Source organism: Podarcis cretensis (genome assembly GCF_951804945.1).
Source record: "Podarcis cretensis genome assembly, chromosome: 5".
Taxonomy (NCBI): domain Eukaryota; kingdom Metazoa; phylum Chordata; class Lepidosauria; order Squamata; family Lacertidae; genus Podarcis; species Podarcis cretensis.
Window position 1 is genome coordinate 52622682 of NC_137174.1, and position 15019 is coordinate 52637700.

General features: G+C 39.8%; 1 protein-coding gene across 4 annotated transcripts in view; it reads right to left on the reverse strand.

The window, feature by feature from the left end:
* VTI1A (vesicle transport through interaction with t-SNAREs 1A) overlaps positions 1-15019 on the reverse strand; it is a 236331-nt gene that overhangs the window by 165822 nt on the left and 55490 nt on the right. The gene's annotated exons all lie outside the window — the stretch shown is intronic.

Consider the following 15019-nt stretch of genomic DNA (forward strand, 5'->3'; position numbering starts at 1 on the left):
TCTAACTCAAGCAGCTGATTCATATCAACAGATGCTTGAAGGTCATCCCATGAGTCTAGCTAGAACTTCAACTTTCTAATATCTTTCTAATAATTCAAGACAAGTTTGGGTTGAAGTCATTCTTCATCATTATATAAAACTTTCAAGTGTGTGTGTGTGTGTGTGTGAGAGAGAGAGAGAGAGAGAGAGAGAGAATATAATCTTGCCTCACTAACGTTTTAAGATTATTTGAAGATGTGTCACCAGGCACCTAGACCGATATTATCCAATAAACATTCTATACTTGAATTGTCAGAAAAACTTTTGATGAACTGTAAATTCACATGTCACATAGCAACAGATCAAAATTCATTTCATGTCATTTTGACTTCAAAATGAGCCAGCATTGTAAAATCGCCACACAAGCTGGATTCAACTTATGGCATGCCACTGTAAACACACAAATATATAACTATTTTAATCCATGCTGGAAATAGACTCCTGTGCCCAAAAGTGGCTGCTCTCCACAGCAGAGATCCACACAATCAGCCCTTTCAAGTAGTAGCACATAGCTAGTTAAGAGGTACGTCAATATTTTTGGTCTTCATTCTTTTCATTCTTATTCACTCATAAATCCATTCCATCCCACTTCCACATTAATCACATTTTAAGCCATAGTTAAATATGTAATTTTATTTGCAACATTTGGATTTCTGGACTCATTTCTTTTAAAATATGCACTTTAAAAACTATGTTGATATACTGTTGGATAACTAAATTCCTATTCATACATCAGTCCAGGTGTTGATCAGTGTGATTCATATTAGAATAAGCAAAGATCATGCATCACTAATTTAGATGGTCGTGTGAATTGGGCCAATGTAGCTCTTGAAAGGCAACTAAAGAAACTCAGATTATATGGACTAGGGCTGGTCATCCAAATGATAGGTAACTGAAGGTAGGAGTGACCAATAAGTACATTGCATATATTATGCCTAGTATTCCAATCTTTAAAAGATGTTAATAAAGATGGAAAAGAAACAGTAAAGCAAATCAAAGTGATTCCAGAGAAGAAGCAACTTCCTTATCAAAAAACTAGTAAAGAATTGAGCATTTTAGTTTACAAAAAGGACAAGTTGGAAGAGGTTCCCCATGAACTTCTGCAAAGATTTTGGAGCAATCACAGCCGACTCCCTAGGAAGAGACTTCAGGAGCTGCCAACCCCTAGCCACACTTATTTTCACTCTTTTTATTATTATTTTTCCACCACGAGGACATTCATAGCTTATGCAAAGAAAAACAATTTAATCAAGTTGTATTAGTTCATCCATTCTTCACCTTCCTCACCAGCAGCTCTTTGATCAATGAATACCTGACTAATTTCCTGATTTCTCCCACCCCCAGAGAATGGCAATTTCCATCCAAATTATTAATCAAAACAATTCAACCATTCCTCCCACCTTCATCAAAAGAACTCCCCCCCCCTTCAGATTAGCTGTTAAAATATCTAAGTGATTTGACACAGAACTATTTCACATGTCAGGTCCACTCAGTGTTCATGCACATGCCTTACATCCACAAGGTCCCAGGGTCAATTTCTCAAATCTCCAAGTAGGGGGTGGGAAATTATCCTATCTGAAAACCTGGAGAGCTGCTGCTACCAGGATAGAAGCTCCATATAAGGAAGCTTAGGCTCACTTTTCTTTCGTCCCTCCAAGTTTTCAAGTCAGGGAAGGTCACGAGGGTCGCAACTGATTAATGTCATTTAAGTAGCACATTGCACTGAAGTTAAATGGCTTTTACCATGTCAATGAGAACAAAGCAAGAAGACAACAATCCACTCAATTTTACACCTGCTTTTAGTAATGCTTCCTATAGTCTTATGCTGTTTTAACTGCTGCCGCTGATTTTTAAAGTTTTTTTAAAAATAATATCCTTTATTGTAGTTGAGTTTTCATGTTTCATAGTAAGTCAATATATTTATCCTGCCTTGCCTCAAAAGAGCTCAAGAGAAGATACAGGGCCTTCCCCCACATTTTAACTTCACAACAGCCCTGTGAGGTAAGTTAGGCAGAGTTGGGGAATGGAGCAAGGTCACTCTGTGAGCTTCATGGGTAAATGGACATTTCAGTCCAGTCCTAGTCGGACACTGTAACCACTGCCCTACACAGTCTCTATTGGGTGGTGTACAAATGCTGTAAATAAGATTTGCCTGAGAGATAGAGATAGAGAGAGAGAGAGAGAGAGATGATAGATAGATAGATTATAGTTAATATTTGAACAGGAACCTAAAGCTGCTGTGGGAGAAAAAGCCTTAGAACTAGAAACAGCCCAAATTCAAGAGGCATGCCACTTTAAATTCCTGCTCTGGATTGTATCAATTGATTCCTTATTCTGTAGAGCAGGCATAAGCAAACTCGGCCCTCCAGATGTTTTGGGACTGCAACTCCCATCATCTCTGACCACTGGTCCTGTTAACTAGGGATGATGGGAGTTGCAGTCCCAAAACATCTGGAGGGCCGAGTTTGCCTATGCCTGCTGTAGAGCTTCAACAGCTAGACTAGAGAATAGCCATGGACTTCCTGACTCATTTAGTTAGCACATAAGAAGCCTAGCACTATGTGCAAGAGCAGGAAGGTCAGCCTGAGGCTTTGCTTGTACACATGCTCCCCACCCCATGTAGCTGTAAGAAAAAAATGATTTCACACTTCCAAATCCCACTTCTCACTCGCTTGTTGCATCATATGAAGCAGATATCAAGCCAGCTTCATTACCACAGCTTGAAGTTGGCTTACTCTGAAGCCAACCAGTTTGTTTTAAACCATAGTTGGTTTATAAGACATAGCAAACCAGGATTAGTGGAGAGATAACAAAATGGTAGCAAACTCCTCTGGGCTACCATTCACTTGGGCTCCATTCTACTTAGACATGTATCGCTGAACCAAGGGGTGTTGTGTTCCATGTGAATGCAGGTGACGTGGTTGCCAGTTTGGGTCCTTTCTTCGCAAATGTGAATGCGGAGCTTTTAAGCAGCATAGGAGTCAACTTTGTAAGCACGCAAGGTACAAGATCTGCACAGGATGGTGGTAGGATTCCCATTAGCTAATAGATTGTATTTATCTTAAGTATGGCTCCTTCTCCCAAACTCTTGCAATGTGTTTGACTAGAACTTTTAATAAAATGATATAAGAGGAACTCTGAGCAATATTTTTATTCAGAATGTGGTTTTATGTGATAATTCTTTTTATACAAAATCCACTCAACAGCTATCACTCAATATAATCTTCACTGCTGTACATCTGAAGATAATGTTGCAATAAACTTAATTTACACAGCTTATTTTTCACTAATCTCCCAGTGCAGAAGAAGGAAGAGAGTACTAAATTGCGCATTATAAACTATGACCCAAAAGGTACTGCTCATTTCTAGTTCAGTGAAACTTCACATCCATGTTTTATTATTCACATCTTTGAGAAAATTAATTGCCTGGATTTTTCCCTCAAGAAGGAATGCAAAGGCAAAAGTGCCACTAATAATCTAAATTCTGAAGTAATTTCAAAAGTCTCTGAAGCATGTCATCCTTTCCAGTACCATTGCTGTCAACATAAATACCTGACCTATAAAGCAAGCAAACCAACACCTTTATAAAGCCAGCTACTCTTGGTGAAATAGAATACAAACCTACAATTCCAACAAGGATCTTCTTGAAGCAGCAATGAAAAGTACAAATGTACTTAAGCAATAAATTAAAGTGGTATAAGCCTGACCTTGAATGCTAATTAGTTTCAGACTGAAAACAAATTATTTCAATCACTTTAAGATATAGAAAGTGTAATGGAAGCCATGTAGCTTTGCTCCTCTATCTCAAAAAGTTGAATAGCATGAAGAGACCGCGGGTGGGGATGATCATTGTTAAAGATATATTTTTCCTTCCGTCTTGGACTAAGTGACCTTCAAAAGAAGAAACCTGTTCATCAACAGGAAATGCTTTGCTTTACCATCCTTTCTCTGTTTTTCATCTCCATTTATATAGCCAACCCCATAAAAGTTAAAGCAAAATTTCCCTATGACAAAATATGGAAGCCTAGATATTTAGGTGTCTACTGTACCATATATTGCAGTACAATATTATTGATAGGCCATAAAGACAACTAGGCAGTCTTGATCATAACTGGTTTCTACTTTTATCGCATCCAACATAGAGATAGTAGTTGGATGTCCTGCATTTTATAGACACCAAAATCGGTTCTAAGGCCATCAGGTCTTTTCACAATACGAATACAGTGTCCACGGTGGAAGTGGCAATAAAGCAAGCAAGCTGGGATAAGATGTTAGCGAGTGTTCAATCATCCAAAAAAGTTGAAGAATTACAGAGTTAAACCCTAGTTACAGATAGGTAGCCGTGTTGGTCTGCCATAGTCAAAACAAAAAAATTTTTTTTTTCCTTCCAGTAGCACCTTAAAGACCAACTTAGTTAGTTCTTGGTATGAGCTTTTGTGTGCATGCACACTTCTTCAGATACACGGTATCTGAAGAAGTGTGCATGCACACGAAAGCTCATACCAAGAACTAACTTAGTTGGTCTTTAAGGTGCTACTGGAAGGATTTTTTTTTATTTAGAGTTAAACCCTAGTGATTATTCCCCCACTCCCCACTTCATTAAGCACTCCAGTTTCTGACACCCAACTCTCCATCCAAGCTTGTCAAATGTGCCAAGAAGATACCTGGGCAGGAGTATGGAGAAGCAGAATTTGGTACCAGGCCTTCTAAGATTACCCTTGTTTAGCTTCTATAAAGTGTCTGGAACTAATGGGTAGGGATGAGCTTGCTCCCCTTTCTCAACCCGGTCCAAGAGCAATAATCATTTCCTGCCTTTTGCATCTGCTTGTTCGCTAAAGAGGTTGGTGTAAGAAATAAGTAGCTATGAAAAACCAACCTACATGCTGGAATTTAACAACACAATGTTTGAGCTTTCTTAGTGTCATGTTAACAGATGAAAGGAAGATTGTATAAAAGCAAAGTCTGTTCCCCCAAGACCCTTCACACAAGTTTATTACTTTATAAAGTGAATCATTTTTGTTTGTCTTGTGTGCCAGTTTGAGTCTATCAAACAGGAAGTGGGATTAAGATTATATCTATCTAGAAATTAGCACTTTTGAAAACAACTCTCACTGAAATTGACAGCATTTGCTTCCAAGTAGCTGACTTTAGTATCAGCCTATAAATCATTTATCAGAATTTAGAATTGAAATAGCAAACTGATAAATGTGAAATAATGTTGTTCGGGCATTTGAATACTGGAATAAAATTTAACATACATCAAGACATGCATGATTTAACATTTATGTTTGCATGTAACAAAACTAGACACAGCACTAAAACCAACCTAAGATATTGCAATTAAATACAATTTAAATCACAACATTCCCTTCAAACTTCTGTATAGCAACATCTTCATTTACAAACCTGCCATTGTTATCTAAACAGATAAAAATCTACTGTTCAATAATGATTTAAAGAATTGTTTCCAGTTAGTTCAGGATTAGCTCACTCATCCATTATAGGTTTATGAAGAAGTGTGTGTTTTGGCAGCTGAAATATACTTTGTTCTAAATTGTATCAGAGAAAAAGTAACCGAACTCCCCTTAAAGAGGGAAAACACCACAGTGCTATAGAACTGGTATTATTTTCATGCTTTCAACCCTTATTGTAACTGGAATTGAAATGTTTTGACATTACACTTTCTAGGTGGTGAAAAAGATGATGTTAAAAACAGATATAAATAGGGTGACAATGAAGAACAAAATGTGTAGCATTTCGTTGCAGTTATACTTTGCAAATTAACAAGCAGTATTGACTTCCTTTGAGGTCAATAACAGCATTTATCGATCTGAAAAGTTAATACTGACTGAGGTCAATATTAGATCTCAAGGGTCAACAATTCTGGATACTAGTGCCTATTTTGTATCCATACATAAATGTGACATAGGTAAAAAGAGGGCACATTTAATCTTCAGAGATCTTTTAAAAACACTGAATTTTCATATGATACAAAAATAATAGAAGGTGCAAAAGTCAAAATACTATGTTGGGTCTATTTTCTATCAGTTTTAAAGGAAGCTTAGTATTACTAAGCCAGAGATATACTTTCTAAACTGCAATTTGGAAACATGAGCCAGGATTGTCTACAGCTCCATGTTGTATATATTTGGAGATAAACCTGGTTTATCTCCAAATATATACCTGCCATGTCTGTTTGTTTGATTTATATCCTTACTTCCTTCCATTATGAAACTCAAGGACGGGAATATAGGATTCCAAGATGTGTTCCATCCAGGTAGTGACCTGACTGAATGCTACTTCGCTTCGGCAGAATCAAGTTCCTTTATATCAAACCTTACAACATGAGTGGATAACTTCAGACCTGGGGAATCACATGCAGCCCTTGAGGCATCTCAAGTCCTTCACTGGTCCTGTTCCCTCCAGTTGTGGATGTTTAAAAGCCTCTGGCTTTTGCGTTGCTGGAATGTTGACTACTGTACAAAAAAAGAGTCACATCCATTGCTCTGTTCACTTGCCTCTGGCCTTGCACACCACTGGCATGCAGACCTTGGAGGGCTGCTCATGATGCACTGATTTGCAATTGGTGGTCTGTGGACCCCAGAGGATATGAACAACCCACTCAGGGGGTCTGTGGCACACACTCCGTTTTGGGGGGGGGGCATGTTCTCATATGACAGCATGGTGCCCAAAAACGCCTGAGATCTTGGCACCCAAAAACATGCATTTTGGGGTGCCATAATGTCTCATGGGTCACGTGACTTGTGCAAGAAGAGGCATATCCTGGTTTTGCGTTGGGACATGTTGGAGGGTACATAACGAAAACTACCACAGAGATATCAACATTTTCAAGAGTAGGGGGTCCATGTCTTGGCTTTTGAGAAACAGGGGGTCTGTAGTATTTAGCTAATTGGGAACCACTGCCATGATGGAATGTAGTATTTGGGCTAAAAACACCCCCAACCCTGTCCTAGGTGGTTAAATATGTGGGACAGTTCTTTATTCTCCGGAAAATACCCATAAAATATGCACAGTTTAAAGAAAGATTAACAGTAAGATGTTTACAACTACAGGAGTTGGAAATATTTGAAAAACCTTCTTTTGGTTTTGATATGCTAAACAAATATTGTGATAGCCATCTTCAAGTGGTAGTTGAAACCACATTAATGGAAGTGGCTGGGTCTTAATTTCTTGGTCACCATAGGCGCATGCACGACTTCCCAGAGATTTTCTCACAGAGGTAGGAAAACATGGCACAATATGTGGTCATTGTCATAGACTGAGATTCTTTATTAAAAAGTGGGATTGCACAAATTTATAGTAGACATATAAATGGGTATTGATAGCTAAATATGACCTCCATGCCCAGAAACTGCATGGCAGATTTTGGAAGGAAAGCAAACAGCAGGGGAGGGATATTGCTATCATAACAGAAATTGCAAATAGTACCACATGGCCCCTGGCAAGATCCAGCAGGAATCCATTTTATTCATTCTTTATTGATGTTCTTTCTTGCCTACAAACTTCCCTTGCACTTTCGCAAGTTTAAGAATTAGTGTGGAGATTTGGTGTGAGAGGTTTGATTTTAAGGGGTATTTTTAGGAGGTAGGAAGAGAGAATAGCCCTGCAGCCCTGTGAAGAAGCTTGTGAAACAAATCCTTCTGTATCACTTTCAGAAAAAAACATGGTTGTACACAGGATGGTATGTGCATGTCTAGATGATGGTTCATTTCAACTATTACTATAAAATCAAATACAATGGTACCTCGGGTTAAGTACTTAATTTGTTCTGGATTACCGCTCTTAACCTGAAACTGTTCTTAATCTTAAACCGCGCCACCGGAGCCCGATTTCTGTCCTTATCCTGAAGCAAAGTTCTTAACCTGAAGCACTATTTCTGGGTTAGCGGAGTGTGTAACCTGAAGCCTATGTAACCTGAAGCGTATGTAACCCGAGGTACCACTGTATCTGCACTAGATAGACAAGATTATGCCAGGAAAAACAAGGGAGACGTGACCAGAAACACTCTAATATGTTCCATCAAGGCTATATTATTCTCAAACATCAATTTTCTTGTGCAGCTCAGAGACAGGAGGGTTTTTTCATTGTTCTTTATTCATTAGGTACACAAGTAAGTATAACTTGAGATCTTCGAGTCTCCAAATGCAAAACCATAACAAAGTACAGCACTTGAATGATGATCCACCATGACACAAGAATGCTTTTGAACCAGGCTTCACTTGGAAGAGGATGTGTTCCTATACAAATAATTTTTTAATGCTAAACTTTGTTCTTTTGTGCAAATGGAGGAAAACATTGTTAGCCCAACAGGAAATAGAGGTTAAAGGCTTCAAACATGAAGAACAAAAAAGCAAAATGTATTTCCCTCCACTAACCTAAGCCAGTCAAGTTTTCCACTTGATCTAAGTGGTACACAAAGTCCTAGTCCAACAAGAACTCATGCTGTGAATGTTCTGTGTACTCACCTAAGAAAATACATAAACACCAAGTAAAAGAAGAATTCCTCAATATTAAAAGTCTGACTCAAAAGAAAATCTGAAGCCGATTCCTTTTTTAAAGAAAGTAAAGTGCAATGCAACAGGGTCATGAGTTTGGCATCAGAAAGTAAATTGGAATGTTGTATTCTACTACCTGCTTTGACTGCTCACTATCTTTTTCTGTCATACAAATGCCAAAGAATGGATAAATATGTCCCAAATTTCAATCTCAAAAGTTGGTCAAACCAAATTCAAAACATATTACAAGATGTGCTAGGAACGTTTCAAAAAGATAACCAGATCTTTTCTCTCTGGTGTACCAAAAGAATTCAGAGTTGTAAATTCAGGCTGGTATTCCAAAAAGTGTATTTTTACGGATTCAGTATCAATAATCCTAACAAAATCCTTTAGATGTTCAAACAGCCAACTTATAGATCAGATATGCCCAAAGTACTCTTGACAGCATTTGCACGTAAGACTAAGCCATACCATAGTGCTATGTTCACAGCAAATTGAGCCTATGCAAAGCCCGGACTTCTTTGGTCCTCCTCTGCCTGTCCTGCCCCCAGCCCATGGGGACAGGAAGAATAAACTAGGATTCAGCAGCACTTCAATTGATTTCTGGTTTCTCGTCTTGTATCAACCAGGATCATGGTTGAAAATGATGACAACCCAGGAACTGGCTAAAGTAAAATAAGCTGAAAATGCACTTGGCTTTTTTCTCCTCCTTATTACAGCTGCATGGGAGAAGAGGAGAGTATGCAAGCCTGAGGCTTGTGCACATAAAGCATGACTAGTGTTCTGTGCAGAGGGACGCAGGTGGCGCTGTGGGTTAAAGCCTCAGCGCCTAGGGCTTGCCGATTGAAAGGTCGGCGGTTCGAATCCCTGCGGCGGGGTGCGCTCCCGCTGCTCGGTCCCAGCGCCTGCCAACCTAGCAGTTCGAAAGCACCTCCGGGTGCAAGTAGATAAATAGGGACCGCTTACCAGCGGGAAGGTAAACGGCGTTTCCGTGTGCGGCTCTGGCTCGCCAGAGCAGCGATGTCACGCTGGCCACGTGACCCGGAAGTGTCTCCGGACAGCGCTGGCCCCTGGCCTCTTGAGTGAGATGGGCGCACAACCCCAGAGTCTGTCAAGACTGGCCCGTACGGGCAGGGGTACCTTTACCTTTACTTTAGTGTTCTGTGCGAATGTGCCCATTGTATCACACACTTTAAACTATTGTAATAGAGAGCTACTATTATCAAATAAAACTTTTAAAAGTTGACTTTTTAAGTCTGATGATTGCAATGTTTTACCTTGCTATTTCAAATTATTTCTTAGGATATTTTCTCCATGGAGGAATATGCATGACAAGCATTTAGTAATCCAAAATGTAGTAATTAAATTCCTTTGCTGAAGTCCAGACATATATGAGTGCTTGAGGGGCAAGTTTGGTGTGTATTTGCAGAAGAAAATGTGTGTTAAAACAGTTGCGGAAACTGTTAGCCCAAGAGGAAGTTGTAAGGTTGTTTGCATAACCGAAGTATCCCACCTCTCCTTGCCACTGCAACCCCCTGAACTTTCCCCAAATATCCAGATACGCTTTTGGAGACATTCCAGAAAACTGCAGGTACTGAGCGGAAACAATTGCCAAAAATAATTGGAGGCACTTCTGTGAGTGGAGCAATGTTTTCCCACTCTCACAAGCTTTACACTTCTTAAAGTACCCCAACTATGCCATAAGCTAAGGAGAAGGAAAGTAGAGATTCCAAAGGAACAAAAATATGAGCCAATCCCTACTAACTAAAACACTGAAGGTGCTCCCTTCTCAAAAAATAGAAGAAAGGAATGCTAAAACTCTTATTCATCTGTGGGCTGGTTAAGACCATGTTGTGTCAAGCAAATGTTAACCCTCACTTTCTAATGCATTTCTCTGTCACTTTCCTTACTGCTAAATACCAGCTCTTTGGAGGAAGCAGTTGTTGCACAAGGTCTCCCAAACAACTGTAATTGTGCAATCCAGAGTTTGCCAGTACAGACAGTCCTCGTGTTGCGTGAGAGTTCTGTTCCAGAGCCCAGCGCATGTTGGTGGAATGTGCATAAGCCCGCACTGACTCTACTCTGCTCCCTTTCATGACGTCTTTATGATGTTTTGGGACTAGTTCTGGGTTCGGCGCCATATGCGTGTCATTCGGACATGCCTAAATTGATCATTGCCTGCAACGTGATCCCACTTGAAAATTTTGACAGTCTGTAAGTGCCTATGGATCAATAAGTAAAAGAAACTCGTAGCATAATCCCATTTGTAACTACTCAAAAGTGAGTCTTATTGAGCTCAATAGGGTTTCTCCCAGTTAAGCAAATGAATAGAGGATAGCAGTCTAAATTGCCCCTACCTAATAGGCTGGGGTTTTTTAAATAAAAAAATTGAAACAGTGTTATTCTACTTTTCTTATTACATGAGAAGGCAAAAAAAGAGAAAGGTATCACTTATACCCTTCTCATATTGTGCTGCTATGGAATAAAAGGAAGCTGACAAATGCCATCTAGAACTTGACAATATGCATTTCTGGAACAAACCGGCTTTAAAATAAAACAGTAGCAGAGAAACATGGGTACGAACAGTAAATATCTAACCTAGAATGGGAAATAGAACATTTTTTAAAAACTGACAGTGTCTGGCTGCTGCCTAACAACTGTTCTCCATGCAAAAAATTTGGATTAAGATTTTAGCAGAGATATCCCTTCTTTGGCATATCAAAGAAATACCCAAGGAAGAAATATCAGAATGTACCCCCCTCTCAGAGGTCCCGTTTCACTAATGAAATGCTTCCTATATAGTATTCACACATGCATGCATGAATAATTCATTACAGATGAATCAAACAGGAATTAAGTGCAAATATAGGAGCAGCTTCCAAGCACTAGGCAATTGAAATATGGGCCCAGATTTTCAATACCCAAATTGTGTTGCAGTGTGCTAAGCTGAACAGGAAGTATATGGAAGTTTAAACAGCCTTAACAACCTTCTGAAAATGCAGGCTCAGATATGTAACTACTATTAGAATGCCATAATGTTTGAGCCCTCATTAGCAAACACTGTGAAAGTCAACACAATATGAACAGCTTGCAAAATGGCTTGGTTCACCCTTCCCTGTGTTAATAATATCTTTCACCAAGCTTCCCAATTAAGTCCCACTTGAAAAGGGTATAGCTAAGTACTGGGGATTTCTTTCCAAATTTTATATTTAGTTAATGACATTGTTTAAATATTACTACATTACTAATGACATACACTGACCAGTTATAGACAGTGCATTAAAAAATTGCCTTTCCTCTGCTCCAACAGCTTATCAGTAGGACACATAGTCAATAACAAGGGTTGTCCATCTTTAGGGCCTGTGAGCACACTTGGATTTTTCAGAGCATGCTGTGGGCACTTCTCTACTCCCTCAGAGTCAGAAGCCATATGCACAAATACTTAAACTTAAAGAAACATAATTGCCCATGTGTTGTTGCTTTGGTGTTCTCTAATGTTGGCATGAGAGGGGTGGGCCTTCACTGGGAAAGAACCTTAACATTCAAAGCTCAAACCCTATTGTACCACAAGAAATGTTAGCTTGTAATGGAGCTAACTAATGCAAGAAGCATTTCCTTAATATTTCAAATAATGAGTTGTCTCATTCCACAGACATGCTGCTATTTATACATGATAACTAAGTACTGCTTTTTGAACTAACCTCACAAAGCAGCTTACATTAAAAAAATACATAAAAAACATAAAAAATATTAAAACTATATAATAAAACAGCAAAGACAAGCCCAAAATGGGTGTGCTGAGACTTGTCTCAAGAAGGTTCTTGAGAAGCCCTGTGGTGGCAGTCGAGGGAGGAAAGGCCACCTCAGCTGGAATACTGGGAGCTAAATAGTGAACAACTCACCAAGTTGCTTTGCCTTTTCCTTCTCTTCCCACACCACATAGGGCAAGGACAGTCCTTTTGTTACCCCCTCTGGCAGAATTTGGGGATGAGAGAGGCCACCTCTGCTGGAATACTAGGAACCAGATTGTCGGCTGCTCATCCATTCTTACTAAGAAAAATTCCAGCAGTAACCAGGAACTATCTATTCTACAGCGGTCCTACTGATATTAATAAGTGCAACAAACAAGCTTTGACAAAGCTTCAGCTGCTGTACTTTCCAAATCTTAGCACAGCTATACTCCTTATTGCAAAGTCCCAAGCATGTTTACCTGGAAGTAGGTCCCACTCTGTTCATTGAGACTCAACCCCTTACAAGAGTGTTTAGGACTGCAGCCTTAACCTGTGGAGGTTAATGTGTTGAGGATCTTGCCTTAAGAACATAGCCAGCTGTGGATGTTTGAACTTGCTGACCTTTGCATCCTTTTATCATCGAGGTTTTCTATTAAAACATGATAATGCAACAGACATCTTGAGATGCCTATTTCTACTGGAATCTGTGCACACGGAAACAATGCTCCCATCACAGACAAAGAATGCTCTGGCACTTCAGAGACTAATTGGTTTCTTGTGTTATGAGATTTTGTAGGTAGAAGTCATGCATTGTAGATTTTTTTAAATAAAAAAAATACATATAATGCTATGCGGAATTAGCAAACATTAACTAAGAATTTGCCATGGGAGAGCACCATTCTGCATATCAGTGCAGTTTACAAATCCGGCATGAAAACGGTTTTCTGAAACTTGGATACCTTTAACGTGCATTTAGACAAATACATGAAGGGTAAGGCTAGCAATAGCTGCTAATCCTGATGACTATGTTCTATTTCTGCTGTTGTACCCAGTATGCTTCTGAATAGCAGCTCCTGGAAACCGCAGGGAGGGAGAATGATGATGAATTCAGATTTTGCTTAAGGGTTTTCCATGGGCATCACTGTGGTTGGAGAAAAGGTTCCTGCGGCAAGTTCCAAATATCTCATAAGCCTGCTCTGCAGTAACTCAGAGCAGGGCTGTTATAGTGCGGCCATTCTGTTCAGTGGAGTAACATTCCTGTTGAGATATGGCAGGCACACATTACCTTCACTTTCTGGATGCAATCAACAGCATATTGGTTCCAATACCCTTTCCCAGCTAGGTAAATAGGTCTTTGCAATAAGTGTCTGTTGTTTTATGGCTGCTTATTTAACAATGTATCCGATGGTTGTCAAACTTCAGGCTTGATAGTTTTATAATGCTAAGAACTTAGCAGCAGGCTGGATCAGGCCAAAGAGCCAGCTTCCTGTTCTCACAGTGGCCAAACACATGGGCACTGAAGCCACAAGAAGAACCTGAGATCAACAGCACTCATCTCACTTGCGATTACTAGCAACTGGTTTTCAGAGGCATACTGCCTCTGACAGTGGAGACAAGAACATAGCTATCATGACTAGTAATCACTGATAGCCTTACCCTTCATGAATTTACCCAATCATCTTTTAAAGCCACCCAGGCTGATGGCCATCACCGCCTGTTGTAGCAGTGAATTCCATAGTGCTGTCTGAAGAAGGGCATTCTTTTGTTTGTCCTGAATTTATCTTTTCTGAGGTGAGGAAAACAGAACCATACACGGTATTTTCAAGTCTGGTAGCACCATAAATTTGTCTTTGGTGAGGTGTCAAACTTTTTTTGGAAGTCCCAGTGCTTTAACTGGCAGAATGGTGAATACTGCAATGCAGAGACTCATGTTGACTAAAATCTGGCTACTGAAAGTGTTACAAACATATGTCATACCATAATCCAGAAGGAATGCATATGCATCTGGTATGTGGTACAGCCATCTGCTACCACCAAGCGATCTGTCACATCCACTGCTGGTTGAGAAGCAGCACTGCCACTGGTGCTGATTTTGGGCAGCAGCACACCGATCTGGGGAAAGATCTCACTCAAAATGGAAGCAATCTTGCCCAACATCGGCACCACTGGTAGTGGCACAGACAGCGTGGCTGGCAGGGCAGGCATGGCCCCAACAGACATTTCACCTGGCAGGCTATTACCACTTGAAGCAGTGGCCTCACCCTGCATAACGTTGGGCCAGCTCTGGATACAGGTATGATAGACACTGGAAGCAAGTGTCACTGTTCCAGCATCGTACACATGGGGGAGGTGAAAGAAAGCACTGTAAGTTATCAGAGACCCTTTGTAATTTCCTATGAAAAAGTGAGAAGGAAACAGGTTGTATTGTTGTCAAAGTACACAGTAATTTTGCACCAAGTCTGTAATGAAAAGGCACCACAGTTAATGCTGATCTCTAAAGTGTTATATAAGCCTCTCTGGGATGGTATAACACCAGGTGTGTTCAACATGTCTGGCAGGTGCTATAAGTCTCTGTTCACTTTGTTAGAGCTTGCTTGCCTGGTCATAGCTTGAAGATTTGAATAAAAGTTAAGTTGGTCTCTTTGTATCCCAGCATTTGCTTCACGTTTAAATATATAATACATGAAATGCTACAAGACTTTGGGTAAACTTTTCCATATAAAGATACTGAAA